Source organism: Typopeltis vanoorti, chromosome 14 (assembly GCF_054136105.1).
Source record: "Typopeltis vanoorti isolate ZY-2024b chromosome 14, IOZ_Tvanoo_1.0, whole genome shotgun sequence".
NCBI lineage: Eukaryota > Metazoa > Arthropoda > Arachnida > Uropygi > Thelyphonidae > Typopeltis > Typopeltis vanoorti.
In genome coordinates, this window is record NC_143562.1 from 53,441,417 (window position 1) to 53,467,419 (window position 26,003).

A 26,003-nucleotide genomic window follows, 5' to 3' on the forward strand; every position below is an offset into this window, starting at 1 on the left:
TAACAGTGCACGTATTTCACGAAACAGCCTGAATTGTATGCAATGATCTCTCTCAGTCAAACACGTGTAAAAACAATGAAAAACGTGCTCATTGGCCAATTGTTTGTTATTCGTATTTTAATTCAATTTCCGGTTGACAATTTTTTTTTTTTTTTTCGTTGACTGGGAGTGATTAGAATTCGAAAGAGGAAACTGAGTACATGAGACCGGTATGTTGTGTATGTATAGTATGTATAAGTTCTTCCGGCTGCAGTGTCTGTTTAGCAAAAGGAAATGCCATTCCACGTTCTGTAGGACACTGGAAAATTCGCCGTCGTTCGATTCAAAAACCCTTAAACGGTCTTCGCGTCCACAACGAGATTCAAATTAGGTCTTGTCGACTCGACCAAACAAGTTGCATTGTTCTTCCAACCGCGCTTGCTTTTTGCAAGCAAACTTTTATTTTTTTTCCTTATGAAATTGAATAAATATAAAACTAGAAATAAGACAGGCGATCGTTTTTAAAGTTTATTGTAATTGCTCCATTCGTTTTGAAATCCCGATGTAAAAAAAGTCCCAAATATACAATCCCGAACATCCCACCACTGATGTACATTTTTTGTAACACACCAACTAGTTATTATATAGTTAGATTTTGGCGTTCTATGATAAAATTTTCATGAATCCAAGAACGCTGTTATTATATTTATATACATTTCATTACAAATTTTGATTCAGCTACATCCAACCTAGTTCTCCAAATTTTGGATATGGATCAACTTTTTCCCGATCCCTTTTATCTCCTGACATTCAGTTCCCATACTCGAAACGGTTGATTGCAATGATCCCAGGAGAAAAATTCATACGCTTTTGCAAAACACTATTGGTAAAGCTTAACAACAAACAACAATTAGCACAATTGCTATATGAGCAATGAGCAATTTGAAAATATAATGATGAAGAGATGCAGCATTCGGAAAAGTTCTCAAATATCCTTAAAATATAGACTGTACTGACGATCTTGACATCTCGTACGATACACAGTAGATAGTCCCAGATACTTAATGGGTGGGTCCATTATCAGTGATGGCAGTAAAAGTATAAACAGGGGCAACGTTTTGGATGACTGATCGTCGTCCAAAATGCTCACGGTACTGCTGTCGCAAGTTTATCTAATAATACTCAGAATAAGGCGATGATCAATAGGTTCCAGAGGTGATTCTCAACCTTGTGTTAAACCAGAGAACTGGTACGCCTTCGAAGACTGCATAATATCAGAAAAATGTTTCACGAATGCTGAATTAAGTTGCCAAAATAAAAATCATAGAGCCCAATTATTTTGGAAGGTAGTGCATATATTGATAGGTTTATACGGCAATTAGAAAATAATAATAAACTTGTTTGGGTACAAACTAGGAGTACCAACGCATATCATTGAGATTTTATTCGTTCGCAGTTTCATTCACGGAACTAAGCAGCACTGGGAGCATTTAATGCATATATTAAAAAAATAATAATAATAATTTCTTCCTTCCTCTTGACGGAGGAATCGTTTATATTTCATTGAATTTATGCGCTCGAACGTATAAATGAATCACAGTAAACGACTAGCAGTTATAGAGACCGCGAGCAATTTTACCGCTACGACCATTCCCTGAAATAATAGGTAATGCCTTACTCCAAAAAGCTATGCTCAAGACACAGATCTTTCCTTTAAACTGGCTTCGCATTTTCTTCTTTCATTTCCCATCCCCCAACTCCTTCAGAAATATTTTAAAGCTTTTTGTCACGTTAACGAGACAGGAATGAAAATTTTCTCCTGAAAAGTTATTTTAATGATGCTATCAATCAATCAAGCTTAATGCTACTAAAGCTTTTTCCATAGGCAATGAGCCATCCCGTTCTCTTAAACATGAAGGTGCTTTTTGTCTAATCGCTACTAGCCGTCTCGCCCCTCATTTTTGCTTCAAGGGTGCATCGTTGCACTCTTATAGTCAAGAGGCCACAGTTTTTTGTTTTTGTTTTAAAGTAGTCATAACCCGAAACTGGCAGAGAATCGTGACACTTTCAATACAGCGCCAGAAAAAATTACTGGAAGGTTTTAATAAGAATGAAAGCTAAATGATTAAAGAGATAAAAAGAATATAATAATAAAAAAGCAATCAAATATCAGATTACTACTGCACAATACATACACCACCTACTACAAAAGTTAGGAAAATAAACAGCAAGATGCAGTGAAGAAATAAGTAAAGGCTTGTAAATGTTATTTCACAGAGGGAAAAAAATGTAATTTCTAATTCAAATTTTAAAAGTTTAGTGTTATATAAGTTGAGAATGAAAATTAAGTTCAACAAATAAAAACGTAAATATTGTACATAACGTTTTGAAATGAAAAATTCCAAACAGATTTATTTAGCTTCTACAGTTTTCGACTATAATTTCGAATCCAAGTTCCTATTAAATGAATCGCTGAATTCAATCTAACAACTGCAATATACACTGGCGTCCAAAAGCTAAGGACGAACTACATTTTAACCTGCATATGAAAAGGTTTTCATGACTACAGCCAAATGGACATAAATTTATTGCCAGTATACTAATAAATTATATTACACAAAAATGGGTTGTAAATTTCGTACAAATTAAATTGCAATACGTGTTTGGAAAAAGTTACAAATTTCCTAAAAACAGTTAAGGAATTAATGAACAGTGCCTATAGAAAACAATGCGAAAAGGCATTTCAGTATGGAATACGTCCACTCCGAACTGCGATATAGCTCTCACAACGTCGTGCGATGCACAGCACTAAGTGATTCAGGAGTTCTTGGGGCAAACTAGCACACTGTTCCTTCAGAACCAGGATATGGCCTTCTTTGTTTTCTGGAGAAATTTCGAGCAGCATTGTGTCTTCCTATTGTGACTCAAACGTGTTCTAAGGGGGTTGATATCTCTACAGCGTGCTGGCCATTCGATTCGATTAAAATCCTCGGTCTCCAAAAGCATATCCGCTGCTCGTGTACGATATGGTGTGGCATTTTCATCCATAAAAATTAATTTTTCGCATATAATGCAGCAGAACAAACGAACATGACGTTGAAGAACTTCGTCGCAATATCATTCACCAGTCATAGTCCCTTTTTTCTGTACTTGTACTTTCGGTGCGTCCATTAAGCATAACCCTTCTCCAACACACACACACACACGACCCTATCACCGCCATATCTATCCCTTTCAAGAACATTCTCGCGATGTTAAGCAATACCACTTTCACGTCGGACAAAGTGTCGTCTAGAATCACAGGAAAGACTAAAATGTAAGAAATACATTAGCCCATTGGTGTCGTGTCCACTCTTTCATGGATACGTCTACTACACCGGTGAAAAGGTGCTCTACGATGAGCTGTAGATAAATGGATGCAGACTACAGGCCTTCAGGTGTATAGGCGTGCTTGTTGCAGACGTCATACCACAGTTTGTCGAGATATACGCAGACGTGCTTAAATGGGACCGACTTGCAAGCTGACCTGCGTTGTGCGACGATTACATTTTACTGTTATAACCAAAAATCTGTCTTCATGCTTCATGGTCGGACGAGGGCAACCTCTTAGCAAACGTCTGAAACACAAATACATGTTTGAAACGCTGCCCAGAACCTGGATAGAACGCTAGGTGGGATTCCAAACTCTCTGGCAATATTAGCAATTCTTCGGCCTTCTTCTAGCTTTCCAATAATTTTTCCCCCGTGAAATCATCTAGAATCTAGATGATGTTTTTGAGACATTACAAGACATCCAAGTTTGCAACTTTATTCCTTCACGAAAAGAGCTTCCTTCAAACACAATTCGCTTAGCACAGCCTTTTGCCTTTTTATCCTGTTGAGTCTACCACGTGATATCGTTCATCGCGCGCAAAGAGGTATATCGTTCGATATACCTCTTTGCGCGCGAATGGAACATTTGAATGTGTATCCACTTTTTACTAAAAAAATCGTCGGTTATACAAATTGCCATAAGCTAATTCGTCTGAATTTGCGGTTGTATAGTACGCCCACAGATACGAGATCCTTCGACGCTTCTGCGCATGTCAACAGAAGGAGAATCCATTCCGATAATAGGATAATCAATCCGTATTGTGGGATGAGTTGTTTATTATTAGACGTCGGAAAATTAACTTCTCTCTTTATGATCATTGTAGTTTTTAAAGTGGTAACTATTTTGCTTGTGTAACAGTTGGAAAATTTTACCTATAAAGCACGTGATTTCGCTTGTTGGCAACCAATTCGTACGTCCTTCATTTCTTTCTCCTCTTCAGCATGAATCGACAATTCTTGGCAAGTCGCCAAGCGAAGCTCTCGTGGGCGTACTTCATAATCTTCAAAAATTATGTTCTTCCTTGTTTTTTTTTTTTTTTTTTTGACACGTGTACTTCAGGCTTCCAACACCAGGGTGGTGGCTTCACAAGAGTGATGATATTCATCTACTACCTAAAAACATTTACAACCATCCATGAAACTAACATCAACGAAACTCGAATCAAAGGTTTCTTGGTTCGAGTGCTGAATCGCTATCCTTAAGGCTAACTTAAAACATCCCTAAAAAATAAAATAAAATAAAATTGGATTAATTTTAAATTCTCAATATCTCTAAATATCAATCTCAAAGTTCAAACTCAACACCTGTATTTTATAGTTTATGCAATAAAAACGCGAACTTTCCACTGCAGATTCGTCGACTTACACATCACCGTAATGGACCTTGATGTCGTGAAATGAAATACTGTATGTACGAGGTACATATTTTTACAACAAACATTTTCAACTTTCAAACCATTTATATTGCACAGTGCAATAAACGCTCCTACTACTTATACAGTACAATAAAGTACACTTATTTTTGTAATTTTCAAAATTTCTAATATACATCTCCCACCCAATACGTGCTTGAAATTTCGATATACAGAAAAAAAGCAGCCTCTCACTAACGGGTGACTATTCACATAATAAAATTCTTTCAAACATCCATAACTTCCATATACGAGAGAAATCAAACACGTTTGTTTTATTTTATTTTATTTTTTATTTGGTATATGGTGTTTGTTCTGTCAGAATATATCAATGAAATGAATCCTTGAACTATTTTCAATAGTCGAACTTAATAATCTCATTTTCCCTACCAATGCCGAAGTGCTGTAGGGTTCAATACTTTTGCCCACGCTCTTCTTCCTATATATAAACGATGGTCTCGCACTACCGTCAATTCTAGACATAATTTTGTTGATGACAAACAACCTCGGTCCTTTTCATTTCCCAAACCTTGTCAGGCTCAAACATTCCAAGCTTCAAGATCTTCCATAGCCAACGCCTTAAATACTGATCTACTTGCCATATTCTATCCAAGTGAAGATAACCTTCTCAATTTCGATGCTACCAAAATAAAGTTCCATCTTATTTCTTGTAAGAAAGGTCTCACTGCTTTTCTGTTCCCTACCTTTGATAATACTTAGATCTCCGATGAAAATCAGATTTCTCTTCTTAAGATGATTTTAAAACTTCTAATCTTTCCTGATGCAAACGCATCACATCGCATCCATAACCTCAGCCTCCATATAACTTGATGTTATTTTCCACTTAAGACAACCTTTTATTTTTACCAATACTACTCTTTATAAATCCCAAATCTTCCTCATTTTAAAATACAGTTCTTTGCAATAACCCCTTCACATTGTTCCTCCCAAACGCACGCGCACACACACCAAACTACAACCCCAAGATATTCAAGAAAAAACATCAATTAGTTCCTGCAAAATCTAGAATTTATGTAATTCACAAATTTACTTACTACCTATCGTAGGAATGTGATCGGCTATCCACGAAGCCGTGCAACGACCGTCTTATAATACCTTGTTCTTCAACCTGTGGTCCGCGGAAATTTCCTGGGGGTCCGCCAAAATTTTCTTCGTCTCTCAGAAACAACGCTCCAGCCACGTACTGTATATCAAATTTTCTAACCTCTAAGTAGCAGCAGATGTCGCACTAGCTAAAAATTGTAATTTCATAACATTGGACTTAATAAATAAAATAGTATCTACATTGGCTTATGTTTTTGTCTTAGCCATCAGCCGGTCCGCGAAATATTTATCCTATTCCCCGGTCCGCAGGTGTAAAAAGGTTGAAGAACTCTGTTATAATATACAAAAGTCGCGGATATACACGGTCGCTACTACTACTTTGAATGGCAGCATCCACAGCCAGTAATGTTGTCTGGAGTAGTGTAGGAGCTGGGCAGACAATGCACTATCCGAATCGCTGACATCGGTCGGTCTATGTTTCAACTGTTATCGGCGAGAAAAATATTTCTTCCCGATAAAACGACTGGTTTATTTCGGCTAGATTTTGTATGAATTACAGTCGAAAGCTACGAATCCAGTGTATTGTGTCTGTTTAATGTCTGCTTCTCGAACAAGCATGCGTATTTTGAGAAATTAACAAAAAAAAAAAAAAAAAACTCTGAAAGTTCCGTATGGCAGGCTAATTCATTTTAAGTTGAAAACTAATAAAATGTCACTTAATATGGCATTCTCAAACGACAAAAATGGCACAACCCTTGGTCGTTCAGCCGGAGTCATGGATAGGAAGGTGCTGAGTTTGTGATAACAAAGAACCATTGCCCCCCCCCCCAAGTCTGAAAAAATAAAAAAAAATGAAAAATGAAAAGAACAGGGCAAGGATCGCCATTCATTTGTATATTCTGCAATTGTGATGTGTGTGTGTGTGTGTTCGCGAAGATTTTTCGATTTCACTAGAACATTTCTAGGGCATAAATTATAAATACTACCTACTGTAAATTTCTGGATTGAAAACGAGTTTCTTTCTTTATTTGTTTACTTTTTTTTATATTAAGTCTGCAGATTTTACAGTCCTTGAAAATACTAAATAGAATACTACCTGCGACACTATAAATAACTTGACTCGTGACACATCCTTTGAAAATCACCACAATAGCAGCTAGCTCGTATGAGAGAATTACTCTCAAAAGGTCTCCAAACGCGCTTTCGACATCTTGCAATTTGAAATGCATATGGCAATGGACACATAAAATAAAGCTATTGCAGGAAGTGAATATCGAAGTATTTGAATTAAATTATTCGAAGGACACTCGAAACCTCAGTATCTGTCGGTCTGGAGAAAAGGCACCCTTGAAACACTATCAGAAGATAGTCGTTAGATAATTACACACGATTACATTAATCCTTGCAAATTGTAGCTACCTATGGAGCGCATGTTCAGCGTTAATCTAAATATGGTACTATACATTTACTCAGAGACTACATTCATTAAGCTGAACAAAGGTAACGCTCCCTTTCCGAAACACTAAGTAGTGCAAGCAATACGAACTTAATCGTGTGATCTATCATAACTCTTTAGCGGCCTGTCTGCATTACAGATTAATATTTATGCCAACAATTCATTATTCACTCTAGACGGATTGCCTTTCCAAAATTCGTGGTCTTCAATAATTATTGAGCCGTTCTGCCATAAGCTTGCAGAATAAAGCTATACAGGCTCACATGGAAAGTTATTTTCCAATTTATAACAGCACTCAGAATTGGTAACAGTTGGCCGGGTTCCTCCTCTCCAACTACTATTAACATTCCCGATTTCAAATTCCTCTACACTGAAATGAAACCATATATTATTCTGAGGTCACACTTTATTCCAATGAATGCAGAAAAGCATATCCTTCTATATACATTTAGGATGTTATCAGTAATATTATGAAAACAAAAATAATACAATACGCTTTATCAAAAATGATAAAATAGTCATAACATGCCTTGTGTGACAAGTGAGAAAATAATATCTTTAAATAACTTAAGCATTTGTGCATATCTTTTTTTCGTTGTTGGTTTTATTTACTCCCATTAATGATTTTCAGAAGTTGAATGGTACCTGAATTGTTAATTCATCTCTTCGTTTTTCCAATTAAGTATTTGTAACATAAATGCTACAACAACTAAATTCGACAGTTCAAAAAACATCGGTACGTCTCTTGATTAAGAGACAAACTATTAGATTTTTCCTTACTCGTATGAATACAAAAAAAAACATAAACAATCACTGGGGATCAGCTGCTGTCAGCGAGTAAAAGACAAATCGTGATTGCTTTATATTACATCTCAGACAATTGTTCTAATTCGCAATCATCTGAAAGGTTCCTAGAAAGGATTCTCACTCCTCACGTCAGACTGACAACAAGGAAGAACCTGCTAATGAAATATAATGGGATAAGGCAGAATGCGAACAATGGATCATTTAAAATGTGAGAGAGCTTCGGATTTGGTTCGAAATTAGCTAAGATCAGAAATATAACTATGGCCAAACTATAACAAGTGATGACTTAAATACATGATTTCTAAAACAAAGTTAATTAATACTAATCAGTGGATGAGAGCTCTTTTCTGGCTCTAAGGATATATATACATGTATATATATATATATATATATATATATATATAAATTCTGCTATAAAATAAAGCAGCTCCCTATTACACAAGATATGAATACATAATATAAGTTCGAATAACTACATATTACTAATACATATTTATTAAAAATAACTAGGGAAGAGTAATCATAAATAACGGAAAAAAAAGTGCTACTGCAAAGCATCGCTAAATCGCAAAAAAAAACTAATCTTTTAACTCCATTCATTACCGGAATTTTTGTATCTCACAGATATGACCTATACATAAGTCTAACCTGAAATTTAAACCCTTTTTATGATTATTTATGACTAATGTTCACTAATTATTTTTTACCTTTATAACTGTGCATTAGAAATTATAATTATATACCTATACAAATATCACAATTATTAGAAATATATTTATAATTACTCTTCATCAGTTTGTTTATGATCACGTATCGAATGCACTTAATCAGATTTGGCTGAAGAGACACTACTCTGAAATTCATAACATTCGCAATTGTGCACGGGCAATGCTGATAAATTCCGAGCCTTTCAGGGGTCTTCAAAACAAACAGTCTTAGATGCTTATATCTATGTCGTTTTCCAGAATGCGGAAGGTCTATTCCAACACAAACGAACATCGACTTCTTTCTTGCAAGAAAAATCTCACTTTATGCTATTCCCTCTTCATATCTTTCATAAGAGGATGCTCAGACAAGAAATCATATTTCTCTTGTGTGGTTGCCATTTACCTCCTGTCTTTCCTGGCGCATCTCAATCTTTGCCCGGGCTTCCCCTCCCTCCCACACACACAAAGTATTACTCTGCTCGAGACGATACGTCTCTGCTATGTAGAGATATGGATGTCTGGATATGGATAATATGGCACCTGACTCTTAAATCCAATCGCTATCATACGTCTGCTTCTGTAAGTGCGGATCATATAGATGGATATTCAATAAGATGGCCAGCAACCATAACGTTAACAAGTTCTTTCTCAGTTTTTAACATCTAGTCTAAACATGGCACTATGTTTTGCAGCCTTTTCTATGTGGAGATCAATATAAAGTATCCTAGATGCCAAACTTCAAGGGTTGATTCCTTAATTGAGTTTAAGCACAAAAGTTTACATGAACATGATTCAGAACGGATGGGAGTACGGTTATTTGATTCGGCAGCTAGTAACTGCAGCACTACTTGAGTATGTGATGTAGTTGGTTTATTAATGTTGTCTAGTTCTCGAAAGCGTTATCGAAGCTTGTATGTTTTCGGATGACCATCGTGTGTTATTGAGTTGACCGTGTTTAACAGCGCGCTTTGTTAAAACGAAGCAGAACTAAGTTTTCAAAACAAGAAATAAGCTGACATCAGATTCATTTACGGTTTTTGCAATATCAATGCGAGAGCTACTGATGAGGAAATACCAACATCAATTTCCAGATAATATTGTCTCTAATGAATAAGTTTTTATGATGCACATCAACGACGTGCGCAGGAAGCCAAATCACATGATGTTGTATCTAAACGTGACGTAAATCATGAAGTTCAAATAACGTTTTGAGCACTTCAACGCAGTACTGGAATAAATACTCGACCAAGTTCGGCACACCTTGGAGAAGCTAAATAGCGTTTACCACATTACAATTTGCATTTAGATCGCCATTTAACCTGCAATTTCACGATGTCTTGTTAGCAGACTCATTTGGCTGTGTGACTAAAATCTGAAGTAGCATTAATATGTGATAAACGGTCACTCAATTGATCAAGAAAGCATATAAAGTTATACTTTTTGGAAGCAAAGGGAGAAAATTTTAAGAGAGAACTAGCTCATCACACATACTGTAGCAGATGTATGAGATTTAAGAGTAAGGTATACATGCCCTTTAAAGAGTATACATTCGCCAATGCCATTTGCTATCGGTGATAGGGAAGGAGCCTAGAGATCACTCAAGTGACTGCCACTTCTGTTAAACAAACATCCTCGACTTTTCGGCAAAATCGAAACAATACAACACTCGAACTTGACATCGGCCACGAGAACAGCACCTCATAATGGTACTTTACTAGTTCCTAATTCACGTGAGACAAGGACTATGGATGAAGAAAACTTACTGATGGAGCTGAAAATGAAGCATTCAGCCAACAAGCGTGTAATAATCTCACATTTGATAATCTAAAAAAATTCGATAATTTTATAAGGAATTTGAATCTTAGAAAAACAAAGAATGGAATCTTTGGGTTCAGAATGCTAGAATTTTCTGAGAAAGGCTAAGATCACTTCATGTCGAAAAGGTTACAAAATTTAAAATTACTGTTTTTACTAAATGCCAATCATCTGTGTTTTTCAAAACCGTGTACAGTCGTGGAAACTGGGGGGGGGAGATGTGATACCGATGAAAAACGTTTATCTATAGCAGTGTTTCTCAAACTTCAGATATCCGCGGACCCCTTCTTAAATTTTCATTATTACGAAGTACCCCCTAATTAATTATTTAAAACGAATAAATTAATTAAAATTAATACATTAATTTAAAATATTAAAAAATTAAATATCTATTTTATTTGAATTTATATGTTCATGTAAACAATAAATATGATTTATTTTTAATAGAACAAACTTTATAAAGATACTATAAAGTTTTACTTACTTGAAATAATTTATCATCAATGAGAGGAGTGAAATTGCTTATGGTGAGATAAAATTTCAGCAAAATTTGGCTCTAGTTGTTAATTTCAATCTCAGATGCGGTTCGACATCTATAATGCGATTCCTCTTCGTCTTAATATCTACAAGGGCCGAAAATCCAACTTCGTACAGATAAGAACTTGGAAATAGAAAAATTAATTTTACAGCTTTATCTGTTAATTCAGGAAATTCATTCTGTATTTGTAGCCAAAATGATGGTAACGTATTCTCGCTGTATTTATTTTTTAGGAAACCATCAGAAGCTAGTTCTAAAAGTTGTTGTTCTTCTATTGACGATAGACCCTTTGGCATAAATTTGTTTTTATTGAAAGGGTATCTTATCCACTCAATATTAATGTCCAATTCAGGGAAATACTTTTCTAGATTCAATTTGTAAGCTTTTTAAAAGCTGCATGATAGTAATTTTCACATCATCATCAATTTGTTCATTTGAACTTGCGAAGAATTCATGAAGCGATGGAAACGGGTCAAATTCTCCATTACCAACCCGCTTTTGACATAACTTCATTTTTGCCAACGTGGTATTCACTTTATCTTGGACATGAAATATAGAAATTTCCTTGCCTTGTAAAGATAAATTAAGACTATTTAATACAATAAATATATCTGCCAGGTATACTACTTGAATGAGCCATTTCCAATTATGTAAATGCTTTTTTAATTCAAACTTTTCATCAAGAAACACTTGTAGTTCATTCCGAAGTTCAAATAAACGAGTAAGGACTTTTCCACGAGAAAGTCAACGAACATCGGTATGGAAAAGAATCCTTGAAACAAGCCCTTCTTTTAGATCCGACCACGGATTTCGCTCCGTCCGTGCTTAGTCCAACACAACTTTTCCAATCAAGCTTGTTTTGATGCATAAAGGTATTTATACTGTTGAATATTTCTTCTCCTGTTGTATGTTCTGGCAAGGATTGGCAATATAAAAGGTCGTCATGAATTTTTTGATTTTTTTTCGTACCTAACGAACACTAGAAGATTTGCAAAATTTGTAATATCGGTGGATTCATCTACCTGCAACACATAATAACGACTCTTACGTATATCGGATAACAATGTTTGTTTTATATTTTCAGCCATTTCAGTGATTCTTCGATGAACGATACTATTTGAAAAGCAAATCCGATCAAAAGATCTTTTTGCATTATCTCCGATCATAATTTCCGCTATTATTTTTGCTGCAGGCTTGACCAAAGTTTCACCAATTGTTTCCGCTGCGCCACTTTTTGCTACTAATAGCGACACACGATATGAAGCTTCTAAAGCCTTCATGTTTTCACTACATGACATGATCGACATCACTTTTTAGATTCTTTTAAATTATTTTAGTTTATTTTGAAAACATTCGACAGGTTTGTCCTTGCGTTCATTATGTTTCGATTCAAAATGGCGATTTAAATTACATGGTTTCATGCCTTCATTTCTTAGTTTCACCGCAAATTACACATAATGGAATAGGTTTCTCTTCATTTCCCGTCGATGAAAATCCACATTTCAAGTAATTTATATCGTACTTACGAAGTTTTCTCATCATCTTCCTAGTTGGTTCTTTAGAGATGTCAGACGACACACACTTATCAATTTCACTTGATCCAGATACAATATCAACATTTTCTTGTTGCTGACAGCTACTTGTATCTACTATGTTCCTCTCTTTTGCGCATTTTAAAAATCCAGTCTTTAACCAGTGATTCATACTTAAGAATTTGAAAGCTAAAAAAAATTACCGTATTTAACGAACAGTCCTTCAACAAATGGCTGGTGAAAGCAGAACTCAAAACAGACAGCAATGGCATGCCAGTAGAGATAAAGCAGCTATGAAAACGTTCACATGATTGGTGCGGTATTAACAAAAGATCGCGCTACTAATTGACAAAGACAAGCCGACAGTTCAGTTGAAATGCTAATTCTCTTCAACCGAATTCCATAACATCTGAAACACATTCACTATATTTTCTTGGTTTTAACACGTTCACTCAAACAAAACCATATGTTGCCGGTGCACCATATGGTTTTGATTGTCTACTATACAGCATTTTATAGTGGGAGGGGTCACGTGATTCATTATTTCCGTTTTTATCCCAGTTGTCTCTAACTGTAATGTTGGTTGAGAAACATATTACGCAGCCTGCAGATGTCTCTGTACCTTATTCAGTGATACAATAGGAACGTTTTACGATCTCCAACTTAAATATTATTCCATGCGTTAATGATGCATAGCCGAAAATTGCCACGGACCCCCTGAAGACCTTTCGCGGACCCCCGGGGGTCCGCGTACCACACTTTGAGAAACACTGATCTACAGAATAATAAAAGAATCCCTCTCTTCCTGGAGCGGTGTTATCCATATGAAGGAATCCTATGAGGATTCTTTTGCTTTGCTTCTAATATATTAATTACGATGACTACAAGTGAAAAATGTGCGGTGAACTCAAAGTAATAGCATTCTGATGGGCATTCATTAAAAATACATGCACAGTAAAAAAGCTTCATGAAATGCTGTTGCTTTTTTATGTGAGTGGGATCGTCGAACTAGATACATCTATTATAGGGTTAAAAAAAAAAACAAAAAAAAAACGACCACTTCGACAGAGTTTAGTACCTAGGGGAGAAAACCGTTTCATAATCTCCTCTTGTGAAGCCCGAAAACTTTCTCTTATCCCCGTTTCACATTAAACTCGGTTTGCTGAAAAAACTCATTAAGGCTTTGCACAAGAATGGTGATAGTTTCTGGTGTTTAAAAGACAGATTCCCAAGAGTACATGATGTAAAAATTAAAAGCACGTTTGACTACAGCTTCGTACACTTATGACAAACAGTTATATCGATGGCATCTTAAATGATACTGAAAACTGGCAAGAGTGGTGTATGTGCCTGCAGCAAAAACATGCTGCAGGTATACAAACCAATGAGATGCAACAAGTCATTCAAGAGTCTACATTCACATTTAGGTTTTTCCTCTTGCTCTCAATGACGAAAGTTGTTCTATATAAGAACCGTCCTGATGGAATCAGGATGATTCTGTATATAACAACAGTACTCACACAAGTGGAAATCCAATATGTATGTATGCTGATTTTTTACTAGTTCCTACTCAATCCACTGAGATATTAGTGCAAGACTTCAAGGAAGGCGTTTTAAACTGCAAATAAATTCGCATATGCGCATTCTATATGTTCATGTGAAATGCCATTAGTATGTTAACATGCAATGTTGATTTCCTATAAAACTAAGAGGGTGACAGAAATAGTACAATCTCATTATTAGAATTCAGTACGTCGAAATCAGTCAAACTTACGTACTTTATCTTCAAGGCATAACAAAAGTTTCCGTTTGTTGCTCAGTGTAATTTGTGTGTAAATACTTCGTATGTTATTTCGGAAAAGGATATTACATACTATTAACATTTAAATCCTACAGGAACACGACGATATGGAAATTTCCGGGTTAAAATTTGGATTTGTTGCATATTATCTTTATTATGAAGCCATAATCCTTCCCAAAATCTGAAATCCTATGACAGTCGATTATTAGAGGAAGAGTTGAGCGATGAATTCAGAGCCATCGAAGTCCGTTGTAAATAAAATTTCTAATGTAAGACTTTTACTGGTAGAAATAACTTCGAAATTTACTCTCTTGTTTTTATTGAGACCAACTGAAGGATCAATTGCATAATGCGCAGCTACCTAATCTCACAGAAGTATTCAATCTGCATATGATTCCGACTACAAAAGCAAAATAACCTTAATCCATGTTTCTCGTCTACATTACTTAAACATTATTTGTGAGGGAAAATTGCAATGGAAACATTGCAAAACTTAAATCCGATAACAAAGAAAAAATACATTGAGTGAAAATCTAACTCTGACCTACCTAATTAACAAAGTGCACGTTCCGCTTGGATTGTGCGTGGGATTCAGTCTATAATATCTAACGAGAAAGATACGTATAATTCCTTTTTTTCCCCTATATCTCTCTCATTCCTCGACATCACAAAAAGAAAAAATTTCCGTTTGAAACAAATGGACTGACGTAATGTTTCCATGACAACAGGTTACACTTTTAGTAGCAATGCGGCCTACTGCTTACAAACGTTCTGCACTGGAATCCAACTTACGCCAGAATGTTCTTTTGAATGAGGGGGGGGGGGAGTACAAATACAAACGACAGCCAAGAGTGGGCATATATAATTTAACTGTCTTATGTACCTACTTAAAGGAAATAAAAAGCATTTAGGTAATGTTACTTAAAGTATTAAGGAAGGGCTTTCTAATTCCTTCACAGTCCAATTTCAAATCCAACTAACTCCTCTTCCATGAAAAGGGAATCTTTCATTCCTTTCACATCTATCCTCGGGAAGAGCATTCCTCAATGGCGAAAACCTCTAACTATTCGTAAAACATGAACGGTTAACGCTCAGGATACGTTCTTAGAATGCTAAACGGGATCATTTTAATCTTACGTAAACAGGAAAAAGCGAAAACACAACCATGAATAGAACAGTATTGAACTTTATATCAACTTATTTATAGTTATACATTTTAGATGAAGGGCCAGGATGAGCGTGAGAACTTTGCCATCTTGAAGATGTAGCCATGAAGAGCGATTGTCCTTTCCTTTTTCGTTCACGAAGATAATGCTTTCATCACCTAGCTTTAGAGCTTCGCTCATAACCTGGGTCGTTTCTTGTCTTTTCCATTATTATTAATTGAAAAGCATGTTACGTTGAGTTTGATCCCAACCGAAATCCAAAGCTTCCTTCCCCCCCCCCCCCCATTTGTTCAAGAATATGACTTCTTAAACGGGTTACATTCTTTGCCCTTCTTATAGTAGATATTCCTAAGTTTGGAGAAGCGCCTATATAAACGACATTCATCTGTTTTCAATCTCCTTAAAATTTCAATTTCATATCAAGTGAAATGTTATTTTTCTTCGCATATTTGATTTTTCACTGTTCTTATTTTTTCCTAGACATTACGGCTGAAAAAATATTTTTTTAAAAACAATTCAATCCTACTGTATGTATTTAATAACTGAATGCGTGTATTTCGTACCAAATACTTCGAATTGCTGAGGAAGTCTGTACACTCAGTTTTATATGTTGAAGGAGGAGAATTCGCCTGAAAGCGGGGGAGTTCGAAGAATTGCCATTTTACCGAGCGTTTGCAAAAGAGCACTATAACGAAACATCGTTGAACGGGGTGGCGTTAACCAGAATCTAACTGTATACCCTCCCCCTCTCTCTCTCTCTCTCTCTCCTTTATTAACTTCTCACCCACATGCAGCTATGCGCTACAAATTATACAACCTTTGGCGTGTGAAATATATACAGTGCATCCGTTAAGTAATGATTGATTTTTTACAGGACAGCCCTCTGAATAAAAGTAGCAGACGCGTTTATAGTTTTAACCCGCTAGTGTGTGTTGTAATGGCAGGTGCAACCTTCGAGTCGGGTGACGCAGCATTCCGACAACGGTTGCCACACGACGTTTCGTGTGGCAACCGTTGAAGTAACTGTGTGAGTGGAGTGTGTCAGAAGTTGCGTCATGGAGCAAAGAGCTGTGATAAAATTCGACTGTAAATTAAGAAAAATTGCAACAGAAGTGCACGAAGACCTTAAAAAAGTTTACGGCGATGACTGAGCCGTGCAAACAGGTATTCCGCTGGTTTTCAACGTTTAAAGAGGGGAGTCCCTGGAAGATGAACCACGCTGTGGTTCATCCTCCACGATTTTGTTTCTGAGGGCACCACAGTGAAAGTTACGAATAATGTAACGTCTGTATGCCCACAAGTGACGCATCAGGAAAGAACTGTTCCACAACAATTAGTTTCTGTTGCACGACAACACAGCTGCAAATTGCTTGTGAAGCAGTTTCTGGCTTCGAAGTTGATCTGTGTAATCGAACATTCCCCCCCGCACATTATTTGCCAGATTTGGCTCCATTTTTTCTCCCTCTTCCCAAAGATGAGCTGCCTTAAAAGGGAAGCGCCTCGGCGACGTTGAGGACATCCAAACCAGACAATGAAGGACGTTTCCGTTCAGGAGTTCCTTCCTTCGAACACCTGTACGACAGATGTAAACGATGTGTGGAGTTGGAGTGAGATTATTTTGAAACTGTGTAATTGACAATTCCAAATATGGTTCTTTGTTTTGGTATAATAATTGTTCTCATTATTTAACGGGCACACTGTGTGTGTGTGTGCGTGCGTTTATTTATTCCACACGCGAAAGTTATTTGCAAACGTGGAATGAATGTTAAAGTGAACGACAGGGTGGCGCAAAAGTAGCGAAGGGGTTTACAATAATAACTTTTTAAACTGTAAGTTTTGAATTTATTTCTCTTCAAAACAGTAACATATAATCCATGGAGAATTTTATGAGCTAGGTATGAAAGACTATATCCTATAAGTCAGTGCTTCCTAAACTTATGGATGTAAAAGAAGCTCCCTTGGAAAAATTAAAACATTTCACGGCCCCCATCGAGAAAGAAAATCGTAATACAGACATATATTATTATAATATTTATTGTATTTATATTCAATACAAAACATACACAGCGAATATTGCAAAAATCAAATGCAAATATTACATTTGTAGCATCTTACATACACATTTGACATGTCACAATTAGTCTTAAAACATTTTAAATTTGTTTTCATTATTTCACGCCCCCCCCCCCTCAACAAAACTAGCGGCCCCCAAAGGGGGACGCGGCCCACAGTTTGGGAATCGCTGCTATAAGTGACCTCCATTTTCGGCTTCACAAAGTTGGACTCTTGAGAACATTTTCCATTACGCGTGTCAAAGTATCTGACGTTAATTCCGGTATTTCGGCTCAAATGTTCTCCTTGAGCTGCTCTGTGGTTCTGGGTTTATTCACATACACTCTCTCCTTAAGATGTCCCCAAAGGAAAAAGTCAGAGGCCGTTAAATCTGGCGAACGAGTGGGCCAATTGAATACTGAATTTCTTGAAATTAGACGTTCGCCAAAAATCTCCCTTAAGACCCCTATCGTGGCTCGAGCAGTGTGTGCAGTGGCCCCATCCTGTTGGAACCACATCTCTGGAGTATCAGCAAGAGTTGGTCTTAAAAAATTGCTGATCATATCAGTTACAGTTACAGCATTGCCATTGTTGTCTTCAAAGAAAAATTGACAAACCTTGGATTCTCGGTGCCCCATATTCTGCAGTTCTGATTGTTTACAAACCCATTCAAGTTAAAATGAGCTTCACGGCTCATTATCAGATGACCCATAAAGTCATTTTGTTCTCGGACCAATTCTTGTAAGCGAACAGCGTACGTCAGACGTTGTTGGTTATCTCTTGAGTGCAGATTTTGCACTAATTGCATCTTATACGGAAACATGTGTAAATCTTTTCTTTAAGATTCTTCGCAATGACTTTCGAGGTATTCCCAGCTCAGCAGCACGCCTTCGGGTTGATGTTCTGGAGTTCTCAATACTCTCCTGAACGCGTTGAATATTCACGTCACTTCGGGCAGAATGAGGTCTTCCAGATCTAGGCAGACCAAATCGGATCATCGATTCAGAGGGTGCATTTCGCGCATTAAAATGACGGCGATAGGCTCGTTGAGTCTGGATTATTGAACGACGATGTTCAAAATAAAGCTCTATGATCTTGGTTCGTTGCATAATGGTGTAACGTTCCATACTGAATCTCCCAGATGTATACTTTACAAGCTCTGAAAAGAAAAATTAGAACAATGTTGAATTTCAAAAAGTTATGCATTTTTTCAGCCCCTTCGCAACTTTTGCGCCACCCTGTATATAGTACTGCGAATTCTGAATTTTTCGGATTTAAGATGGATCTTCACTTTTGTACTGCGAGAGAATCACCACAATAAAATCCCTCAAGTTCGAGCTTCGGTTTTTAAAGAGAAATGATGATTATATCTTATATTCTAATTCGATTTAAACAGGTAATCATCCGAAGATATACTTCGATAATCGAAATGCGTTCATATAATAGTTCAGTGGCGATTATACGTTAATTACAAATCGTTATCATTAATGCATATCAAAAGTAGTTAAGCAAATGACTTACTGCTATTATGAGTTCCTTAAATAACGTTAAAAAAATTTAATCAAAACGAAGTAGAGTTTTAAATTACTTCCATGAAGTGCGATGTTGGCACTTTACAGTTGGTAATTTATATTAAGTAATTAATACACACAGCACCTTAACATCGCACACGTTATTCAACAAATACCGTATAGAAGAGACCATTACTGAAGAGCTTAGTCATTAAAAATAAAGTAATAACGGCTCACAGACCCTAACACTGTGCAGTATATAAGAATATACTTATGAATGAATGCAGGCATTCTTTAGTATAGCTGAAAGAAAGCAACGTTTCGTTAAATCTTCTGGAGGTAAATATTTTCTAAGGATTACTTACACAATTCCCAGCAGATAATCAAGAACACTCGCCGTTATTCCCACAATGCAGTTGATCGATTGGATAAATGCTGCCGCCATCGTAGTTCGTAAATAGAACTATTTCTCTGATAACTTTATGAAAGTGGGAAAACTAATTTTAACTTTTAATTACTTGGCACGGACTGCCACTCTTCGACTGGAAAAGCTTACTTTCCGCTTTCGAGGAAAAATATCGGCGCTAATCGAACCAATTATGAATGTAATTAGTGCCGGCATTGCTCACTAGGCATTCTTGTTTTATGGCTATATTTAGATCCTGAATCGACGTGAAATGTACAGTCTTGAAGATAATTGTTTCGTTGTAAGAAAGTGACGTCTTCAGAATTCCATATATTCTTATTTACTTGGTAAAATACTTAGCAGTTTCACAGCAATCACGTCTCTGTGAATGACGGGGAGTAAAATTATCAATTAGCACTTGTACACTGGTAGCTGAAGGGCAAAAAAAAAAACGAAAAATGAAAAATAAAACTTTGGCCCTTATTTTTGTAATTTATGTACACACCTATCGAGAGTTCGCCTATGAAAAATAACTTTCCGACATGAGATGACTGCTGCGGTTAGATAGAGGATGTTTGCAGTTTTTAGGTTTCTGCCTGGTCTCTGACGAGAACCAAACAGTTCGAAACAGCTGTCAGGCAAGTAAAACTTAAACGCACCAATAAAAGGCGAATATATGTGGGCCCGTGAGATGAGTTCATGTCGTTTAAGTAGTGTAAACCAAAGTAACTCCTATGGGAAACTTTTAATCTGGATTTCTAAATAACTTGCCTTTGCCAGAATGAAGTCTTTTAGGTTCTTATTGTTTTTTTTTTTTTTTTTTTTTTTCATTTTTTTACCTCTACTCCATTGTCTTGTTTGGAATTGAGCGTAAGATAAATAAGCCTGAATTTGTCAAGCTTCGAAATGTCTTTGGTCCAGATTCAGTCAATGTTTATCATGGATTTAAAATATACTGGGATCTTAGTGTCTCAATAAGCAATTTATGTTTAAAAAAAAAAAAAAAAACGCGAATGAACAAGGCAATGAAAATCATCTGCCTATTCCATCACACAGCAGAAAAATAAATCAAAGTATTGCTATTTATGACGATCACTTCTATTCCACATTGTACAATAATAAATATTTACGGGATTTAGGAAACATTAAGAGAGTACATGGCGTTAATTGAAACTAAACATTACACATCATGCACATATGAAAGAGTATTTACAATAATAATCAATATTATCAATCATCATTAAAACAAACAAAAACAATCATCGTAAGACATCATTTTTTTCCACCCACAAATGATCAAACTGGACTTTTTATTAATACCCGCCTAGGGTAGCTCAGGCCTTACTGAGGTCTAGCATCCAAGCCTTACGAATTCATGGATAACACTGTTCTGAAAATGTGGAATACTGTTTGGATACATGGTAGCATTTTTGGTCCATACAAAATCAATGACCTTAATCTATATCATATAAGCATTCCCCATACGTTGTCAGACGTTGTTGGTTATCTCTTGTAATATCAACCACATTAGTGGCAGTCACTGTCTCACAGGAGATGAGACAACGTCTACCAACTGATGTCGTTGTCTACACACGTAAGCCTTATTGTGCAAATATGTATAAACATGGGTTCAAGGGTCTTCAGTATTATAACTGGGACAATAAAATACCAAAACCGTTAAATAATAAAAAAGTTTTTATTATTATAATTTAACATATTAATAATTATTCATGTATTGTATTTAAATAATCTTTATATACAGTCAAATTCTAAGACACCTTCTTCACAACTGGAGATTTTTTTCTTTTATATCGCTTCCACCATGGAAGATTATTAAACTATAGCACATTACTATCATGGGTGGACTAAAGGTTTAATCAGGAAACTCGGATCTAGAAACCAAATACGGAATTTTCTCAAAGCAATTCAAGCTGTCCAGGATTCCAATAAGCAGAATGACGGTCGCACAATGGATGACGAAAATTATTTACTACTTAATATTAGAATATCAGCATTCTGATTTAGCAACAAAAAAAAGGGGAAAGGGTGATGATATTTAGAATTATAACCGAAGCAACAAGGGCTATGAGGCCCATGTATTATTGTTAACTCCGTGTTCTTCTGGCCAGTTTGCATAGTTTTAAATCATCTTCAAAAGGGAAGAAGAGGAAGTTAAATAATTAGAATTTTGCCAGGGTGCAAAGATACCCATTGGCAGTACTAACATACCTTATTAACCTCAAGCATAATCCTTAAATATAAGAATTACCACACCATATTTTTTTTTTATTTTAATGAATATGCATCATTTAACTGTGGAAAAATAGCAATTAACGTCCAGAGTTCTGTTCGAAATGTACTTCTGTTACTTTCTACCACCGCTACCCCTAATAGAAGATGCCCTATTTTTACATGCTTCTACAATGAAAGTCTTGATAATCAGATGATATACACAGTTCTTACTACGATTATTCCAACTGTTTACCACCAACAATGAGGATTTCTGTCAACGTGGAGTGACTTTTTTGCTTATTCATGCTGTATTTAAATTACCATTTATAACGATCCTCCACACTGCACAGATTTCCTCTGAAACAACGATGCTAAAGAAATACTAACTTTCTAGCTATATCATGTAGCTGCTACTGTTCCTAGGTCTATCTCCTCCATTTGTAACCCACATCCCAAGATTGTACTTATTCTGCAACAAGCATCTTTATAAGATGCACCTGAACAATTTGCTCTGTTTTAATCCTAAGAATATGAGATCCAAAATTACCGATTTAATAAATAAAACTCTGCACAAGTAGCCCTGATTTTTAGCTAACTAAAGAGGATCTGATACAGTATTAAAACAGAGTTTAACAAACTTATTATAGCTAATAATGATCTGCCCTAATCAGAGAAAACAGTTGTCAAAATGTTTTTATATCACATACATCCTGAGTTATTCAATCTCTAGCATAAAGTTGAAATGTAGTCAACCTCAGTAATGATAAAAAGTGAGACCAGCTGTCTACTGATTTCCAAAAAGTTAAAGCAAAAAGAAATGCCACCTGCTGACCCTGAGTAATAAAAAGATTTTGTAGGATCATTATAAAATAAAAAATAAATCTTCTAACATCTTTCATTCACAACAAAGGGCAGGCATAACTCTTTAGACCTTACTTTCGGAAATCTGTAGATTAGTATTTTAATTTGTGACTATGAATATCTCATCCCATATTCTTAAATGGTATATTACTGTCTGAAATACTTTGAGTTCTATAATATATTCTTCTGAATTGTGGGATTAAAATCTTACTTTTTCATGATGATGATGCTCTACTGTTAGACACAGAAGCATAACTATAGGTTTACACATTCATTAAACGATGTCATATATAAATAAATTTATTTGTAGCAAATTTATATATTCACTCAAATTTTTTATTTAAACTGGTAAATAACAAGCTCACTAATTAGTGTCCTTATACTAACTTAAGCTGAGTTAATTTTCTAAGGACTGTTTTTATTTAGCATTTGACACTGTCAAACAGATAATTATTATTTGTACTGACAATGTAGTCCAAGTTTAGGACTGTCTTGAACCCTAAGAAACCAGACTAATCTGCATTCACAGGCAGAGAACGGTCTTCAAATTTGCTTAGTGGTGTTTGGAGGTGAAAAATCAAAAACTACGATCCAATGTCTTTCTGGGAGTTGTACTACAGACTTAGCACATGATGTATGAGTCTCTCTCTCTCTCTCTCTCTCTCTCTATATATATATATATATATATATATATATATATTAGGGTTACCAAGTAATTTTATAAGCTTGGTTATTTAACTCCTAATCCCAACTATGCAAATAATTAAGTTTGCACCTGAAACATAGTTCAAGTCTAAAGATGGTGCAACACTAGGGCAACTCATTGTAAAGGTGGGTAAAGCTCTGATCACTATTCTTAGTATTTTCCCATAATATAAAGCACATCTCACTAAAAGATGTATACTGCAATACATTATGGGTGGGATCACTACCCAGACCGGTTTCAACCTTTTTTGAGGTCTCCTCAGTGAGTAGCTAGACCCTAAATACCAAAGTTTTAGGAGTTAAATAACCAAGCTTATAAAATTACTTGGTAACCCTAATATACAGTATCCCCAAGTTAAAAATTTATTACATCTATATCTGCTCCAGAGATTCTTATTAAAAATAAAAACACCTTGCAGCAATTTCTATAGGTAAAGTTGATAAGGCTCTGCATTACTAAAACTAGTAACAAGTAAATGCTTATTTATCTAATTAAAAATTATGGAATGATTCTTTAGAGAAAATTAGAAATAAAAATTATTAAATTACACTTGACAAAAAATTATATTCTTGTTTAATCCTTTATTCCAAGTATAAACAGAGTTTACGTGTGAAGTATCTTCACGGCTAAGCTACTGTGAGGCTGTTGAATTCACATCAATTGTCTATATAAAAATTAGTTAAAAAGTATTAAGATTAAGTTTATCTTACTTTGAGTATTAAGCCTATTTTTAGTCCTAATCTAAATTTGTAACTTTCTGATGTCATTTGTTCGCATGAAATCATCAGCTGGAACTAAGTCTTGCGAACTCATTAAAACTTTGTAAACTTAGTATTACATTAAGGAAACTAGCCAATCAATTACCACTACATTAAAAGAAATAAATTAATCAAAAATTCAAGTCAAAGGTGTAAACGATATGACAAATGAGAGCTATTACACAAACTTTGGAATATTTTTAAGCTGGTATGGATACTTTGAGACAAAAAAAAAAAATCAGCAACAGAGATAATTTCGCAGGCACAAAAGATATGAATATAATTTAGTCGTCCAAAATGGCTCTTGTTTAGGTTAGGAGAATATTGTAGATTCTAGCAGATTCCAAAACATAGTCTTTCACATTTAAGTCTATATCCATATAAATAAAGAGGCTTTTTTTCCCACTGAATCTGATAATCAAAATCAATGTCACAGTCTGCAAACCAGAGTAGCTGTAGTGTAAATATTAAATGTATATTTTTATGTTCATCTAGATAGCTATTGGGAATTCTTCCAGTTTGACTAAATATGTCAATTTGTAGGAGCAAGGAATACTGTAGACAGCTGGATTACCTACATGATGGAGAAGATTATTTGGTATGAAGATAAAGGGAGCTAATTTTTGGTGACATGAAAGAAATCTGATTATATGTTTAAGAATATGTAATTTTTTTTTCTATGATATAAACGATGACAATGAAATTTTTTTATCTCAGCTTTGTGGAGAGTTAGGTTTGGGTGAAGAATGCAGAATTACTAATTGCAATGAGGGGAAACCACTGTGAAACAAATGTGGCTAATTTAAATTTTGAATCCAGTATGGTCTAACAGATAGTTCTAGCTCTATTTGCAGAAATTTTAATAACGGCGTACTATTAAGAGGAGTGATGATAGTGGTGTGAAAGATAATGTATGTACCTAACTAGCATGGATAGTCTTCTTATAGACACAGAAAGTTCCATTCGGAAGATAACTAAAGTGTCAAGTAAGAGCTTAATATCAGCTTAATAATTAAATAAAAATTAATTAATTATCCCTAAATATCTGTTCCTCCCCAAGTCACATGTAAACCTCAGTAGGTTTACATCTGACATGCAACCTGAGTAGGTGAACTTAAAACAAAACTAGCTATGCTGTCTGGAGAATTGCAAGCTTCTACTGATAGGGCCTCCCATGGCAGTGATCCCATAGCGCAACATGCACCACAAGCATAGAAGAGGTCAATGGCAAACCACCTCTATACATACTTTGCCAAGAAAATCTCATGAACAGAGGCTTAAATTATTGAGATATAGTGCTGGAAGATGGGACACCCATGTTGGCATGCATCAAAATGACTATACAGTGGAAGAGAATTTCCATTTAAATTAACAAGAATGGTGAAGCTAGATCAAAGCCATTGGAAGTTTGACTTCTGACAGAGTTAATTTCTGAAGAAGATACCTCCACTTTACTGATCTTCATAGATTAGGAACACAGAATGTAAGAGATATCTATCAAGGTAAACTGTGACTAGTAAAGGGAAAAATTAGAAGACCTAGAGATTTTAGGAATTAGTGAACTTAGGCAGACAGGAATGGGTCACTTTAATACTGCTGATCTCAGGTTTTATTACTTTGGACATGAAAGTTTCAGAAGAAATGAAGTAGCATTCATAGGCTTAAAGAGAAGAGAAGATGAAAAATACATTTTGGGTTACAACACAGTATCTAACAGAATAACCCTAATCAGAATAAATGAATATCCAGTGAATTTTATACTCATACAGATGTATGCACCCATTACAGATGCAAGTGAAGATGAGGTAGAATGCTTTCACAGTAGAT